This window comes from Manacus vitellinus, unplaced genomic scaffold, assembly GCF_001715985.3.
Source record: "Manacus vitellinus isolate BGI_N305 unplaced genomic scaffold, ASM171598v3 scaffold_5_pilon, whole genome shotgun sequence".
NCBI lineage: Eukaryota > Metazoa > Chordata > Aves > Passeriformes > Pipridae > Manacus > Manacus vitellinus.
In genome coordinates, this window is record NW_021940682.1 from 2,220,258 (window position 1) to 2,237,115 (window position 16,858).

A 16,858-nucleotide genomic window follows, 5' to 3' on the forward strand; every position below is an offset into this window, starting at 1 on the left:
CAGACCTCTTTCGGAAGACGGGCACGCAGCGCAGATGGTACGATTTACATGAAGGAAAAAGATGGCACAGTTTACACGAAGGAAAAAGATGGCATCTCTTTACGCTCGCTTATGAGGACTGAGCCTTTATGTAAAAAAAATTAAAAAAAAAAAAAAAAAGCCTGAAGCCTGAGAGTGTGAGAAGAGGGAGGACATTCGACGAAACTTTTAATTTCCTGTTCGGGTCCCGACGCGGGTCTGCGAGCGGCGGAGCCCCGCGCTCGGAGCGGGCAGCGCTGGGATGCGGAGGAGCGGGGCCCCCCCGGGCGATGGGACCGAGCGCGGGGCCGGAGCCGCGCACACCGCCGGGCACAGCCACGTCCGACGCGGAACTCCGCCTCCCGCATCCCGCATCCCACCTTTCCTTCCCTCGCCCTCCTGCGGGACCGCACCGACCCCTCCCGGCTCTCCCTCCGTGCCCGCGGCTCCCGCCCCGCCCGGGCCGCGCCCCTCCGCGCCCCGCGGCCCCCGCGGCGGGAGGGGAGGGAGGGGAGGGAGGGGCGGGGCCGGGGACGCGCCGGGGCGGGGCGGGCGCCTGTGCCCTCCTTCTTTCCTCCCTCCCCTCCCTTCTCTCCCAGCTCCTTTCCCCTCCTCCCAGGTGTTGCGGCGGCTGCGGCGGGGACGCGCTCGTCGCTCGTGCCCGCTGCCGCCCCCCCCGCGCCCGGCTCCCGCCGCTCCCCGCGGCTCTTTTCCCGGCTGCGGCGCTCGGCCATGGCGAGCTGAGCGCCGAGCGGACTGGCGGGCGCTGCCCTCGGCAGCCTGGAGTTTTCACGGGATCAGCCAGGGCGCGCCGCGTCTTCTTCCAATCAGTTGAGCGCGGGCGGCGCGGAGGGGAGCGGGGCCGGCCGGGAGGGGGCGGTGCGGGGAGCGGAGGGGAGGGGGAGGTGGGAGAGGGGGCGGCCGGGGCTGCGCCTGCCTGACTCGGTCCGTGTGTCCGTCCACAGCAGCGAGGAGGCGAAGCAGCACGAACCTGCTGCACACCCGCTCACCGGAGAGGCCGTGGATCACCGGGCACCGCCGCAGCGCAGGTACGAGCCCTGCCCGCAGCCCTGCCCGAGCCCCCGGCCCTGCCCCGCTCCGCTCGGGGGTCTCGCCGAGCCCCGGGCGGGCTCAGCGCCCCGTCCCCCGGTCCCTCGGAGCCACCGCAGCCCCCCGGGACAACTCCTGGTCCCGCTGTCCCCGCACTCCGCGCAGTTGTTCGCCCCGGGCTGAGCGGGGCTCACATCGCCGACCAGCCCCGCGTGTCCGGCTCCGCTCGGCAGTTCCTTAAAGCGCCTTCCCCTGCCCACGAGTTGTCCCTCCGTGCCTGTGCAGTGTGTCTGTCTTCGCTCTCTCTGCGTTGCCTCGCATCACCCCTATAACGCTGTATAGTTACCATTAGTGACCGCCGTGTTCCTCTCCTGCTTCTCGCTGCCTATCCCGTCTATTCACCTGCGTAGCATCCTTTCTCAGTTTAGCACGAAACCACTCATCTGACTCCTGTTTCCGGCAGTACCTAGATTTAACCACGATAAGTGTACTAAAATGTAGAGTCTGATTTCACTGGTCACCCAGACACCCTTTTTTTTTCTCCCTTCACTTCCATCTAGGCTGAGTCTGTGTGGTTTCTAAGTGACTGAGAGAGGTGGAATAGGTAGGAGGAAAAGGGACTTGAAACATTAGAAATAACTTGGAGGGAGGAGGGTGGAACCAGTCTTTGCTTCTGCTGTTTTGTTCCACTCTGGAGAAGTAGCAGCAGGAGGTGCTGGAGGAGGAGGATTTACAGCAGACACTCTGGAGACCAAGAGCCAAACTCCGACTGCTGGAATTGCACACAGGCTACATATGCCACTGGGAGGTGGTGGAGTGTAGTAATAAGTGCAGTTGTTTTTATGTATGTAATCACTTGGATAATCGCAGGGAAATCTGCAAGTGAATTGGTCTATATCAGATTATTTGCTTTTTATGTTTGGTTAATACTCATGCATTAAGAAATCAGAAACAGCCTCTTAGAAAACTGCAGGCAGCCTTTCTTTTCTTTTTTCCTTTTTTTTTTATTTTTGAGTTGAGAATAGTTTAAAAACCACAGGTTTCTGGCTATTAGAACTCTGCAGTTTGATTTGCTGTGAAGGTCTGTTGTTTGTAAGAAGTCATTTAATGCTGGGAAATGGAACTACTGATTGCTATCAGGCTCCTTTTGCTCCTGCTTTCAGTGCTCAGATTAAAAAACTGGCCTTCATCTACAGCAATATGCATGGAGGCAGATGTGCTTTGCTCGTTCAACACTAGCATTAGCTGAGTATTAATTCTTTTTTTAAACTATTCCCACTGTCTCTTTTGGCTGATGGTTATTTCCCAGTAATTTTCCAAGTGTCTCACTTGTTTCTGCCGTTAAGTGCCTTCTAAAAGAAATGCAGTTTGCTTTTGAGTATCTGGGGTGTTGTATGTAACATTGCAAAGTTATCATGGGGTAAATTAAACTTATTTCTGAACACAAGAGTGAGGCATGACCTTGGATATATTGACCATGATTTATTAATCAGATACCAAGGTGTCTGCAAACCAAATCTGTTCCTGTAGTTTCCCTCATTCATGTGTATGTTAATGAATCTTTCCATACAGAGATATAATCAAACAGATTAATTCTGGGGTTTGTATCTTGTTTTGCTCTGACCATCGTTTTGGAACCTAGTCAGAATATGTTCAAATGATGTCTTCTTTTAAACAATTTTTGAGTGAATAACACTTCTTTTGGAGATGTATGTTATTGTAAAGCTGCCTATTAAATAATGCTGTAAGGCATGTACTAGACGATGAGGAAAGCTTTGTCCTCCATTATGAATTGAAGTGCTTTTTATTCCTTGAGATATTCAGCACTGAAAAGGTATATTTTTGCAAAATTCTATAGCAGCCATAAATACTTCTACTAGAGAGACTTCCTGTTTGCTGTACTTTGCCCTGTGCCATTATCAAAAGATGCCTTGATTTTTCTTCTAGAGAAGACAGGAGTGAAGAAAAATGCCAGACAGACAGAGCAAATAAGCAATGTGGGGGGGAACAACACATAACCCAGACTGATTTTTTTCTTTTTTTTTAGGAAATGCATTCTTGCTTTTATAATTCAATGAGAGAGTGCTATGTCTCAATCATTATTTTTATTAACTGGGGCAAACTTTTAAGGGTAATGATGCATCTAGAGGTGCATAAATGTACCCAACATCCTCAGAGCTTCCATTACATCAGGAAGCTGTTACTTGAGAAATTGGCTATTAGTGGTGTGGGGGTTTTTTAATATGTGTACTCCTAGGAGTGATAATAGAAAGGAAGAGATGTACCCACTTCCTCCACTAGATTTGCATTGAAAATGATTTTCATGTGAAATGGGATAGAGTTGTAAACACTGCAGGAACACTTGTTAGTCACAACAAGTGGTGGAATTATGCTAATACAATGCTGATGCTCTGTGGTGTAGTTGGTAGGATGCCTGTTAAGGTGCTTGTGACTTGCATGTAACTCAGTAGATGGATTTTTGTTTGGATCTCTGCCTTTCAGGTAATTTGATGCTGCTGAAGTTCAAGGTAGAAGGATCTGGAGCTGACCAGGAGTTCTAGTTACTGGTCAGAGGAAGGAATGTTGTTAAATAAGGGCACACTTAGACCCTCGTTGTTATTACTGGAGAAGGAGAAATCCAAATCAGATTTTCATTCCTGTAGCTTCTCTTGGCTTGCAGAATTAAAACTGAGACAGTATTGTGAGTCAAGTCTGAAATATTTGTTCATTGGACTAAAGGTTTCAGCATGTGGAATCAGACACACAGTATTTTAACTACCTTGGTGTTAGGGAGTAGACCAGTATGTCCAGCATCATTTCAAAAGGTAATTGGGATGTTTTGCTGCTTGTTTTCCAGACTTACCCACAGGTTGGGAGGAAGCATATACTTTTGAAGGTGCAAGATATTATGTAAAGTAAGTTAAATGTTTGTCACAATACTATAATTTTCAATTACTTTGTCTAAATGTTGCTGTAATTTTGAATGTGTTCCAAACTGAACTTAAATGTTATGCTGCAAATCTAAAAGGCTTGTATTCAAGCTTGTAATAGTGTGTGTAGCCCTTTGTTTACTGAATTCTGCACAACTAAAACAATTTTTTGAGTTTTTGTGTTAATACTTCTAATTAAAGCTGTTTAAGGATGCAGATTCAAGTGCAATTTTTGCTGTGAGTGTAATCATCTAGCAAGAAATGTCCTTGTGAGTCAAGAATGCCTTGAATTGGTTTGTTTGACATTTGTGTGTGTGCACTGTCCTGCTGTAAATGCTTTCACAAAGGCAAGCTCTTACTTCATCACAGGGAGAAGAGCCTTGGTTTCGGCCCTGTTCTCTAATTACATTGTTTAAAGCCATGCTGAAGGTTTAATTTGGCCGTTTTCTTTGTGGACCTCCTGCTTCTGCTTCTAGCATCGATTTTTTCATTATTTCTTTTGTTCCTGCTTTAGTATGTTTTGAGGAGTATGTTCACTATGGTAGACTTGCTGTATGTATTGTCCTTTGAATGAGAGACATGGAAATACAGCTCTTATGCAGAAGTCTAGAGGGCGTATTGATTGGATCTGTACAAACTTCTTACAAGCTTTTCCTCTCCAGATAGTTAGACCATCCTTATTGGACAGTTTTAAAGTGGCACCTATGTATATTTGTCAGATTAATATACTTCCTTTTCTATTATTTAAGAATTCACAGGCTTTTCTCAATGCAGTCAGGAGTTTTTACTCACTGTACTGTGTGTTTGTTTTGCTGTGTTTAAATGAATAGTGTCATCAGTGGGATAACTTAGGAGTGAAAGCTGCTATTAGTCATAGAGGTTATAAGCTACAGTTTATAGGTTTTTTCTGTGTCTTAGTGTTGAGCAAAAGGTTGCTAGTCTGTGTAAGATGCATTGTAGACATTGTGAGATGGATGTTATGTATGTGTTGCATGGTTTATTTCATATAAGAACATGCTTGATTTGATCCTAAACAAAATTTAAAAAGATGTACTGAAGGAAAATGCTCCCAAAAATCTGATCAGAATGGCTGCTGTCCTTCCTAGCAGGGGACTGCTTGTTAATAGGTGATGGGTTTGTTTTAGTGTTCTATTCTGCCTTATTGCAACTGGCAAGAAATGCACCTGACTGAGGACAGGGATTCATAAGAATTTCACCTCCAGACTTCTCTACAGATTATTAAATGAAGACAAGTGAAAAAGAAAGCTGTGTTTGTGTGTGTATGCAATATAAAAAAGAATTCTTGTAGACTTTGAGATGGAACTTGTTGGACAATGTTGGCTGGCTGTAGTAACTGGAAAATAGCGACTTGAGTTTTCTTGGAATAAAAAAAACTGTGTGAACAGCTATTGTAGAGCAAGTGATGCCCTTATGGACAAACTTACCAAGTTCTGATGTCCAAGGTGTTACCATAACTGTTAGGATGTACATTGAGCTGATTGTTTTGCTGATAGTGAGCGCTAAATAGCTCAGTTTGTATCTGAAAGTTGTGCTGCATCTTCTCTGTGGTTTGATAGACGTAGGAGGATGGCAGGGATGGTGCTGTCAGGCCTGCTGAAAGGTTCACGTGGTCTGACCAGTTTGGCATCCTCAGCTAAATACGTGTTTGTTGTGCAGCCTCCCAGGCTGAATTTGAATTTCTGCCCAATGATAGCTTCTCCTTGTAAAGCTGTCTAGCATTCAGCCCTGCTGGTGCTAGAGAAGATGTGAGAGCTAACGTAGACAGGGTGACAACATTATAATCGCTGCCTTATAATCCTAGGCAATGTAACTCTGGGTGATATGTTGATTATAATAATTCTGGTTGTCTGAATTTAAACTACTCTGGGGCTCCCTCATGAGGGGCAAACAGTGTGGGCTGTTGTGACCACCTGCTATACGAGCACCCCCACATGTGGATTTCTAACTACACCCTGCTCATTTGTGTGTGCTGGTTTGCTAAATATTAATGTTTATATTGTTGATTGCAGCATAACAAATACTATGTTATAAGTAAATATATTGAAAGCTTGTTTGTAAGTTGCAGGGAAATGAATGTAAATAACCTGCTATTGATGGGTTCAGCCACGTGAAACTTGGCTGTTGGATTTCTGTGATGTGTCCGCTAAGAGAGTTAGACAAGAAGGATAGTCAAGTTTCATGATCACATAAATAATTTGACCTAACTTCTGAGGCACAGCTTCAAATATGTGGGTTGAATAGAAATGTTTAACAACCTTGCTTTATGGTAAGATCTTATGCTAGACTGTGTTTGAAAATAAAAACCTTTTGAAAATTATTCTTCTGGTTCTTTAATAATAGGTCTTCAGTGTTCCAAGTGGGTGTGTTGCTGAATCTATTACTGTGCTTTTTTTGGCTTTGATGTAGTAAACACTGTATAATCAAATTGGGATAATGTCGAGGAGATAATCGTCAGCTAAATCTTAACATTCCTTGGACTGGAATTTCAAACAAATGACTCAGTATAGAGACTGCATTGACATGTGATTATTTTAAAGGACACTGAATTTTTCTTAGGATGTGTATGCTCATTTTCAGAATAAGGAAATACTAAATGGTGACTGTTTTACACATTTTTTTTTTCTTCTGCTTCCATGACATTGAATTTGTTCTAGCTTTAAGATGGAAAGATACACTGAAACAGGGATAGATAAGGAGTTGTTTCCATTGCATAACGTGGTTTTCTTTTGGCATAGGGTTGTATTAGTAAGTTGATGCTGGCTAGTACTTTGACCTTTTTTTGCCGGGCTGTTAGTTTTTTTTTTTTTATTAGTAGAATTCTATACTTGCTAGTGGCAGAATCCTTTCCCAGCGTCCTTCTCATCCCTTCTAAATGCAAATGACAAAAGATATTATTTGTTGTTTGGAGTTTTTAAAAAGTGTAACGTGGTGATACACTGTATGTGTTCTCTTGCGATGTAGTTCCACTGTTGAGGTGTTTTGTCTCTCTGGGAGTGAGAAAGTCTGATTTTGTTTACTTAACATTAGGCATGTGCACAGAAGGCCCTTCCTTGCCTTTTGGTGGGAACTCTGTCATTAAACTTTGCTGGAGTAATGCTTGGTTTAGTATTTATACAGTAACTCCTGCTGAACTTTTACCTGGAACATAGAGCTGTATGACTGTAGAATTGATACATTCAACTATAACCTTTAATACTTTATTATCAGTTAACTGTTGAGTCTTTTGTGTTATGAAGTAAAGCAAGGTATGGTAAAACTCCTGAGCTGGAAAATTACAGCACAGCAAATTTGAGATTTTTCTTTTGTTCTGCTTAGAATCCTTCACTGAACTAGTTATTTATGCTGAGTGTCCTGAGCACTCATTGAGCTCTGAAAAGCTATCCCCAAAACACGTCTAAGCTATATGGGAAGCTTAAGTTACTTATATTATTTATAAGTGCACAAGGAAATGGACCCATGGGACAATCCCATTATGATACTTGTCAACAGAGAAAAAGTACCTGGTCATGGACTTCAGACTCCTCACCTGTTAAGATCAATGAGAATTTTCAACTTGATGTTTTTAGTACCTTGTGATGACTTCATAGTCATTGGGCACCAGAGCACTGGTTTTGAGCACCATAAAATGACATCTATCTCTCTCTCTCTCTCTCTCTCTCTCTCTCTCTCTCTGTGTTTATTCATATGCACGTGTTTAAGAAACCCTTTTCTCTGGTTAGAACCACACAACTATCAGGCATTTGCTTACTTTTCTTGCCTTTTTTCTTTTTCCACTGTAGTGGTTCTGAACATACCTTTAGGATTTTTTTTGGTTCTTTTCAAAGCAGGGTTATAGTATTTAGGTTATTAATTTACCAAATAAAGTTGTCCTAAAAATCGATCCAAAGGTGATATTTGTGGAATTTTGCATCAGTCTGCCTAGTTTGGCTTCTACAGAAGTACTCTTAAATAAGTGTTTTGTGGGTGCTAGAACTTCATATTTCTTAACTTTGTTGTAGGACTGATACTTTTTGGGCAGTACAAAAGCTGACTGAAGACATTTTTATAACTTAAAGAAATAAGAAGGTTAGAGTTTAATTTTTAGGGTTTTGTGTTGAAGTTTACCTTTTTTTCTGTGTTTATCAGAACAATTTTTGCCTGTTGCTTGCTGAAGCAAGACATTACAAACCCTGTCCAAAGCCGAGGTGAATTCACTGTTGTGTCAAATAGAGGTTTTGTATTCTTTTATAGAGACTTTTTATCAATGCAGGTTTGTTTATTGTAGACACGTAGCTTGAAAATTGGGAAGGCAAGAAAAATTTATTAAGTGATTAAAAGGGATAAGAACTCTTTCAGCTTTGAGCTTCTATTGTTTACTAAAATAAACCTGTGCTCATTGAGAATTCAGCTTTGAACCTTCGTCTTTTATGTGCATTCTAAAGATCCCTTCCCATTCAGCTGAGACTTTCTCCAAAAAAATTAAAGAACAACTAGCCCTGTTTGCAGAGAAGCCCTTTCTTGAAAGGAAAAATGTAATTTGAAAAAAATAAGAATAGATCAAACTGTTTTCCTCCAAGGCTGAGAATCACAGTGTTCCTCCCAGAAATTCAGTTCTTTTTTTGTTGCCTCTAACCTTTATTTTACTAAAATAAAGGCTTAAGTTTATTCTTTTTCTTACATGGTGAGGCCTCTAGGTCAAATAATGGCATATGCTTAGATGGGTGAGCTGGGACATAACAGCAAGCTATCCTGTGCCTTTTATAGTGAGCAAAGCTGTTCAGATAAGAAGTTTTGGGGAATGCCTGCAACTTTATTATCTATTTTAACATTTGCTTCTTTATTCCCCTGAAATATTTCAAGAACCAAAAACAGTGCAGTGCTGAAGCTGGGTGTGGAGGTGGAGGGATTCTAGACACAGGAAGAAATGGGTGTGGGTCAGAGGAGAGGTGGGACAGCATCCAAAAAGCAGCTTACAGGTTGGATGTGGAAGGACGAGGTTGTAGGTAGTGGTGCAAAAGGGTGGGAGTAGTTGCAGAAGGGGAAGGAGTGGAGACAACCAGGCTGAAAGGAGCAGTGACAGTGGAAAGTCAGTAAAAGGAGTAGGAGTGGGAGCTGATTTCCTAGGAGCAAACTTAATGGAATTTCTCCCAGAGGGAAGGGTGGCAAAAGTTCACCCTGCAAAAACAACTTGTCTGACTCGTGTGCAGGTCTGGCAGGGCCCATTATCCCTGGCTTAGGAACCTGTTTCAAAGTCAGTCTGGGAGGTAGAATATCAAATGTGAACCTTAGGAATTACTGTGCCTATAAAGTCTCTTTTTGCCTGTGACGTCTGTGGTTGATATTTTGAGCTGTCGCTTTCCTGAAGTGTGTTTCTAAATTGGGCAATACCTTAAATGCTTCAGTTTCTCTAGGATAGACTTGAAAGCATGAGAAAACTTTCACTAAGATAGACTTGAAAGCATGAGGAAACTTACTGTTTGTTTGGGTTTTTTTTAAACCATTACCAAGTTTTTAAACACTTGTAAGAATTAATGTATGATTATTTAAAAACACAAAAATACCTATATGTAAGTTGTTACATGAAATGCTGAAATCTGTGAGAAATACGTGGAAGATACTCAAACCTTTTGATATTTGATAACAAATTAGTAAATTAGTCTCTAGTTTTAGATCCTTGTTTCCAAAGTGCTAATATTTCTTCCCTGACCTGGGTCTTTATTGGTGACAGAGTAATAATAGCAGGTAAAGCAAATATACTATACTTTTACCACATTGCAGTGAATTGTTACACTGTCTTTCATTTTCGCTATCCACTATGTGTGGAAGATGGTAAAAAGCACAGGAAATGCTGATCAGTCAAAATTTTGTGTAGGTGGTTGCTGCAATAAGTATATAATGAATAAATGCATTTTTTCCCACAAACCTTCCGTTCCTTCGCTAAAAAAAGATAATTGATGTGCCTTCTTAAGAATGATTTTGGGGCATGTACCAGTGTTTCATCTTCCAGTTGTGTCGGGGTGTTGCATGGGTTCTTTTACTTTTCCTCATCTTGGTTCCCATGTCCTGCAGCGCTTGGAACTGAGGGACACTTCCAAACACTCCTGAACTGGCAGGCAGGTGAACCTCATGAACTTTGCCAGCAGGGAAGTCCACATGCTGTAACTCCTGTTTGGTAGAACTTTTACAGGTCCAAATTTCACCTGGTGCCTGTTACGTTCTGCTTTTGCTTTAAAGGAATTGCACCCACTTCTTTTTTTTTTTCCCCCCCTCTGTGGTCTGAAGGTGTTTGGTTGTGCTGGATCAAAACCGGTGTCTGTTGTGGTGGCTGCGCCAAGCCTGTTTTTCCTGCATGTGTTTATGTTACACTGGCTCTTATTACAATGATTTACACTTTCATTAGACCTGAGATACACTCGGGCTGGCAGTTCAGAGCACTCCTCAGTTCGCTTCTGTGTGAGAGGGGAAGGAGAGCTCCTGCAAAGCTGGAGGCAAATGCTGGCTGGAAGCAAAGCTCCCCAGCCCTGACTGCTGGGATTTCTGCCAGCCTGGTGCCTGTATATGTGTTTTTTTTTCCTGTGTTTCAGTAAGTAAGTACCTAAATTTAAACTCTCCTCTTTCCCTTGCCTTCTTTCTTTGGAATGTGGAAGATAACCTTTCTGCTCACTTCACTTGCTCTTGCCTTTGGTTGAAGGGAAGGTGATGTCAAGGGGGGGAAAACGTAGAAGTTTGGGAATGGGAACTTAAAAGCACATAAGCACTCCAGTAAAACTCTCTGGGAAAGATTCCTCCTTCCCAATACTGGGTAGGACATGAAGATCTGCTTAAATAGTTGGTTGAGAAGTTGCATCTTTCTGCTCCAAACCTATGAAAATTAAGTTGAATACTCATTTGAAATCTGTGAAGTGGGGAAAAGAAGTCTTTTAGAACGCCTGTGTGGCCTGTGATGGTCTTGGAGCTTTATATAAGCTATTAAAAAGATACTTGGTTATTCAGGAGACTCCAGAAACTTAGTTCTTCCTGGCTTTCTCCACTGTGATTTAGTAAGAACAATTATTTGCAAGGAAGGGTGTACTGCCAAGCAACCTAACCTTTAAAATCAGCTCCCTGTTTCTTCTTCTTCAGGAATCTGTTATAAATCATGTTTAATGGAAACAAATACTTGAAACTAATTTTGTGCTTTATTAACTGGAAACCTTTCATTGTGTCAAACCAGGTAAGAGAGGTCCTAGAAAGCAAAGGTGTTTGAAAGCAAAATACCTGGTGAAGGTTTTGATTTCAAATGCCATCTTTGAATTCCAGGATTTCCTGGAAACTTTTATCATCTTTACTACTCGTTGAGTAAGTAGGACTACTGAAAGTGCATAAGACCTACAAAAATACTGCTTTTGATTTTTTTTTTCTCCTGAACTGTATTACCTGCAAAATTCTGTCCATTTGTATTTCTTTTATTCTCTAATTTTGTGTTGAATCTTGCACATTATGAAGCTGCTGACCAATGTCTCTAACATTTATCATTTTTGAGAATGTGTTGTGGGATGAGTAAAAATAGGTTACATGATCTTTAAAGGTTTTCCATGAGCTTGGTTTATAAGAAGGACAGAAATCTCACTTTGAAATAAAATTTTGTAAGCAACAGGAGTAAACACGTGGTGCTCTCAAATGCCTGTGATGAAGAAGAAAACCTTTTAATCTGATTGAATGTCTGAAAGGGTAACTTGGTTTCTGGATGGCTAAGACTGCTGGGTGGGTTTTTTCTTTGGTTGATATTACATGTTGACCACAGCACTTTGTAAGGTTACCTTATTTTGTATTATTCCATGTACAAGGAAAATCCTCCAGATGAATATAAAGCTCTTGGTTTGAAATCTTTCATAAGGTTTGGTACAGAGGGTTGAAAAAGAAAATTGCAAACAAGGATATGTGTTTGAGCAATCAGTGTCATAACATCAAGTGTTTATTTTAATGATGAATTTTAATGAGAGGAATGATGCAAGTTAAACCTCATTAGAAATTCATATAATCTGTTCTAATCTTAAATCTCTTATGGTACAAACTCTTATCTTCTCTGCTTAATGTGGGTATCAGTTGCTTACCTGGTCTGAAACAGTGAAGTAGCACAAATGATACTAAAGTTTTTTTGTAATCAATAACATTTTAGCTTTTACTGATTGATTCGTCCTCTTTGTTGTATCTGCAGAGTTAAAAGAATTTTACCTTTGAACCAATACATTTTTACTTGGTTGAATTGAAACCTAAAAATATCTCTAATACGGTGAATTATACTGGAGTGGGTCACTAAAGTTACCCAGGGAGTAGTTGTTAAAATTGTCCTGCAATGAATTTGAAGAGTTTGGGAGCCTAAACAGTTCTGCTCATCATCGGTGGGAGTCTTGGGCCATCTGTCTGCAGTTCGTGGTCAGTAAAAAACACTGGCTCAGGATTTCTCATCTCTTTCCACAAGTACACCTAGAGACTGCCCCAGGCTGATGGACCTTGAGACAGCAGTGGTGTGTTCTGATCTCTGTCTGCTGTTTGTGTCCCTCCTTTTTCTCAGCTTCACATAAAAATGAGCTGACAATTCTGCAGTCAGCAAGACCTCTTCATAAATCTTGCCTTGAAGTGGTGTGGAGATGAGACTAGAAGGAAGCTGAGTGCAAATTGTGCTAACACTGTTGGAAAAGGTGTTTTGGCTTGTATTTCCTTTTGTACTGAGCTTTGTATTTCTTTATCTGCAACTCCTGTCTGTCTGACAATTCAATTACTGAATGAAAGGGGATTTTTTTTTTCTGGAAATTGAATTTAAAACTTTCCCAGGTTAAAACTTCCTCTGTAGTGATTGCCACAAATAGGGTTTAAGGAAAGTTTTTTGTTCTTAAGAGCAGATAAACTGACAACCAAACCAGTAAATTTGCCTAATTTTCTAGCTGAATACATTGCACAGTACACAGTAAACAGCATAAAAGGTGATGTTTTAGAATTATTTATATGAGTCATGCCTAGTAGTGTGGTAAAGTGACTTCTGTTTAAATGTAAATTTAATGACAGAGTATCCTTTTGGCCCTCATGTTGTGAGTAATGCTTATATATTTGACATTATATATATATATGACACATTGTTCTTTGAAGGACCACCATTCCAAGTTTCTTACCTGGAACATTTGCATTTTTCTTCACTTTCAAAATATAATCAGGAAAAATCTGAGCCTTTTCCTGAAGTGCTCTTTTTGTATTCTAAGCTAAACATTTTGCAATGTGCTTCAGAATAGAGCTAGCTCACTCTGTGGTTTTTGTTCAGCTTCAGGTGAGAGTGCCAAACCTGTCTAACAAGAAATTCGGGATTTCTGTTGCCTCTGATTGCTCACTTTGTGGTTTAAAACAACAAAAAGTGCTATCAAATTCAGCAGTCAATTCAAATGCCAGTGCTTTATCCTCTTCATTATAATCTTTTGTTTGGGTGCCTGCTGCTTCAAAACATTTCTGAGCTCAGATAGGTAAGTTATTTGAAAATCTTACCATTTTGTAGCTGAAAAAGAACTAGAAGGGAGACATAAGTAGCAAACAATCTGTTGATAAAAGCAGTGATGTCCCATTAGCCTCTAAGTGGGGTTTGTTGTGTTTCACAGCTTTAAGCAAAGGCTGCATCAGGCTGAGGAGTTGGAAATACCAACATCTTGGTTTTAAATAAGAGGGGGAGGAAGTCTTTTGCAGTCGCTGCTCAATAATTGAGTTGTTTTTTTTTTCTTTTTGACTTTTAGTGATGCTGTTTGTAAGTCATTACAGCAGGCAGAGACTTCTCAAACTTTTAATGGGGATTGAAGGTGCCGTCATTTTTGACAGGTGTTGCAATCATTAACTTGTTCAACAACCCTTACACTTCCATTGTTTTGTTACTTTGCTTAAAATACTGCCTTGTGCAATTGGAGATAGGGTTTTCAGAGACATTCTGGTAACTTAAGGTTTTTATTTATTTTTTTTTCAAGGAGGTGAAAAAAATAATCTGGCATTGTTTCAGAACCTGTGTCTCCTAGATTCACCAGGCCTGGTGTATAGGAGATTGTGTTGCTGGCAGAGTGAATCTGTAAAGAGAAAACATAATTTCTCACTTGTTTGAAGATGTGTTAAGCCCTTCAAGGAAAAATTGGAATAGGGTTTGCTGACTGGCTCTTGTATTCCTCTGTAATTTCTTTGCAGCAGTAGGGACTTAGATTGTAATGAATGGAGGTGAATAGGTTTTGGATTTAACTGCTGAATTCATCAGCTGTCTCTGTTAGAACTGTAGTGGCAATGGTCAAAAGCAGAGCTTATGGGGGATTTTATGTTTTGGGTTTTTTTCTGTCCAAATTTGACGTAGTTATGTTTACCACAACAAAAAATCAAGCGCAATGCAGACTAAGCTGTAGTTGGCAGCTGTTAATTTGTTTTGATCAGAGACAAATATTTCAAGTCTTCTGATCAATTTATTTTCCTTGAGCTGAAGTAATTTGGTTTTATAATAGTCAGAAAGCCTGTCTGCACCACTGGTTTGAAAGCAAAAAAAATTAGAGATTTATTTATATCAGAGAAACAACTGTCTCCAACTCTGTCTCTTCAGTTCTTTTCTTCTGCTGTTTGACCTTCTCTTTTTATTTTATTTCTGTAGATGTGCCCTTATTGTTCACCCTACTATTTTCACTGTTACTCTGCTTGCTTCTAGCACTGGTAGCTCAAGCAGTGTTAGACATGATCTTCCCCAGTTGGACTGCATGCCAGATTTTCCTAAGGGGAATGTAAATACTGTGAGGTCAGTTCAGTATCAAATGCCTGCAGCCTGAAATGAACTCGGCAGGATTTTCTGCTATTCAGTCAAAATTAAGACCTGCTCAAGATACACTGCTAAATAGTAAAAAGTCAAGGCTTTGAATTATATATTAAACTTTACATATATTTTGGGGTTTTTTTTTAACTTTAATTAAGCTTACTTTTCTTACCCTGCAGTAATAGAATGTGCACTAGGGAGAAGTCACTGTAATTGTGGTAATTAACAGATATGTTTAAAAACCTCTTCCTATATATTGATGGATTAGGTTACTTGATTTACTTCTAAAAATGATGAAGGGGTATATGTGTGTGCATGCTCACCTGCAACATATTTAATACAGTAACACTTAAGCATTGAACTAGTGTGCTTTTCACAGCAAATACAATTTTTAGCCCATCTATTTCTCTGTGTTTGTCCTTCACTTCTCCCTTTGTCCCTGGTAAAGAATGGTGGGGAGAAAGAACTGCAGTAAACTCCCACGGCAGAGCAAAAACAAATTGCCATTTATGACTTTCTCCTGTACTTGACAAAAACCTGCTGGCCTTTGTTTTGAGGGAGGATTGCTCACTGTGTTTCCTTTAGATCAGTGATGCTCTTTAATTGGGCATACCATAGTTTGAGTGACTTGCATCTCTGTACTGCCAGGGACTAGTGCTTCTGGTTTTACGAGGAGTGAAAGTATAGATTAAGAACTGAATTGAGGGGTTTTTGCTCTGTAGTGCTGCTGCCAGTAGATTGACATACTTTAGGCCTATTTGTCTTTCAGACTCTTGTCTGTGAAAGACTGGCTGCTGTTGGTTTTGGCAAAGGAATCCATCTAATTGATGACATTAAAAAAAATAATCTCTGAATGTTAATAGGCAAGTTGGGGGTTGAGTTGTTTTTTGGTGTTTTCCATTGGCCGTGCCATGACAAGACTGATTCATTGGCCATTTATCTCCAGGGCTCCAAGATGTCATGATAATGTCACTGTGAAATGACAGCAGCAAAATATGACTTGTGGTTGGAGAGTTTTTTGCTTTCTTTTTATCAAAGATGTTTTATTTTTGTGAGGAGATGAATAGTGTTGTGGTTGTGAGATGAGTCCAAACTGCTCTACAGTGTTTTTGTTGTTACTGGTGAAGTTTCACCAACATATCTGTGGTTTTGTTTGGGAGACTTCATGATACTCAGATGAAGAAATATTTGATAATTGAATGCTGTGCTTTGATTTTCGTAATGGTGGGTCTTGAAAATAGCTGATAGAGGTGTTGATGAAAAACTACAATGTTGAACTGAGAATAAAACAGATTTTAAAGTGGAAAGCACTTGTAGCTGTCATGTAAGCAAACTGTTAAGTTTAAATGAATACATTATGAAATGGCTCATTCTGAAGCAAAGATAAATGCATTATGGAGTGTATAATCTGTCCTTCAAGAATGGTACTAAAATACAGTTCTTGAACAGTTTTATTAATACTTAATTTTGTGCCATTGTACAGCAGTTTTTACTATACCTGAAATTGTTTACTTGGGAGATCAACATTACATACCATTTCTCTCTAAAAATGAAAAGCATAAACACCTGTGTGCTGGTAGGTCACTGCTTTAAATACTCAAGTAGAAATTGAGGTTGTTGGCTGTGCAGTAGTAGGAACAGTTCATCTATCAATTCTGTGCTTGCTTTTAAAACAAAATGAAAAGCTGTTTTTGTTACTTAATCAAAATAATGTGTGCGTGGGTTTCCTGTAGTTGAAATTAAATGATGTAATAGTAATTTCTGAAGTCCATTTGAAAATGATGAGAATTTCATCAGCAGAATTACAAGTAGCCTGGCACGTGACTGGCTGCGATTTGTGAGGCTGGTTTGGTTTTTTGGTTTTTACAACACTTTGCAGCAGTGCTGTTTAATTTCTAAAGTCAGGGAATAAGGATGTTGTAAATACTAATATGTGGGTGCCTTCCCCATGTGGATTGACTGGGTTTTGGCTTCTGGAGCTGCCTGAGTGATTGACACCAAGTCGGTTCAGCTCATCACTGCAGCAGTGCTTTCCTTGGTCTAATTCTGTAACCCCAGGATTTAT

At 40.6% G+C, this 16,858-nt stretch overlaps 1 protein-coding gene across 6 annotated transcripts in view; it reads left to right on the forward strand.

The window, feature by feature from the left end:
* Positions 1-1,000: 1,000 nt before the first annotated feature.
* Positions 1,001-16,858, forward strand: part of PLEKHA5 (pleckstrin homology domain containing A5) — a 166,739-nt gene continuing 150,881 nt past the window's right edge. For 3 of the 6 annotated variants that reach the window (XM_018080568.3, XM_018080566.3, XM_018080569.3), the window contains exons 1-2: positions 1,003-1,067; positions 3,926-3,983. The gene's annotated coding sequence lies outside the window, so the exon portion shown is untranslated. Of the gene's footprint in view, positions 1,068-3,925; positions 3,984-16,858 lie in introns of all 6 variants that reach the window. The other 3 variants (XM_018080565.3, XM_018080562.3, XM_018080570.3) reach the window with 3 other exon arrangements.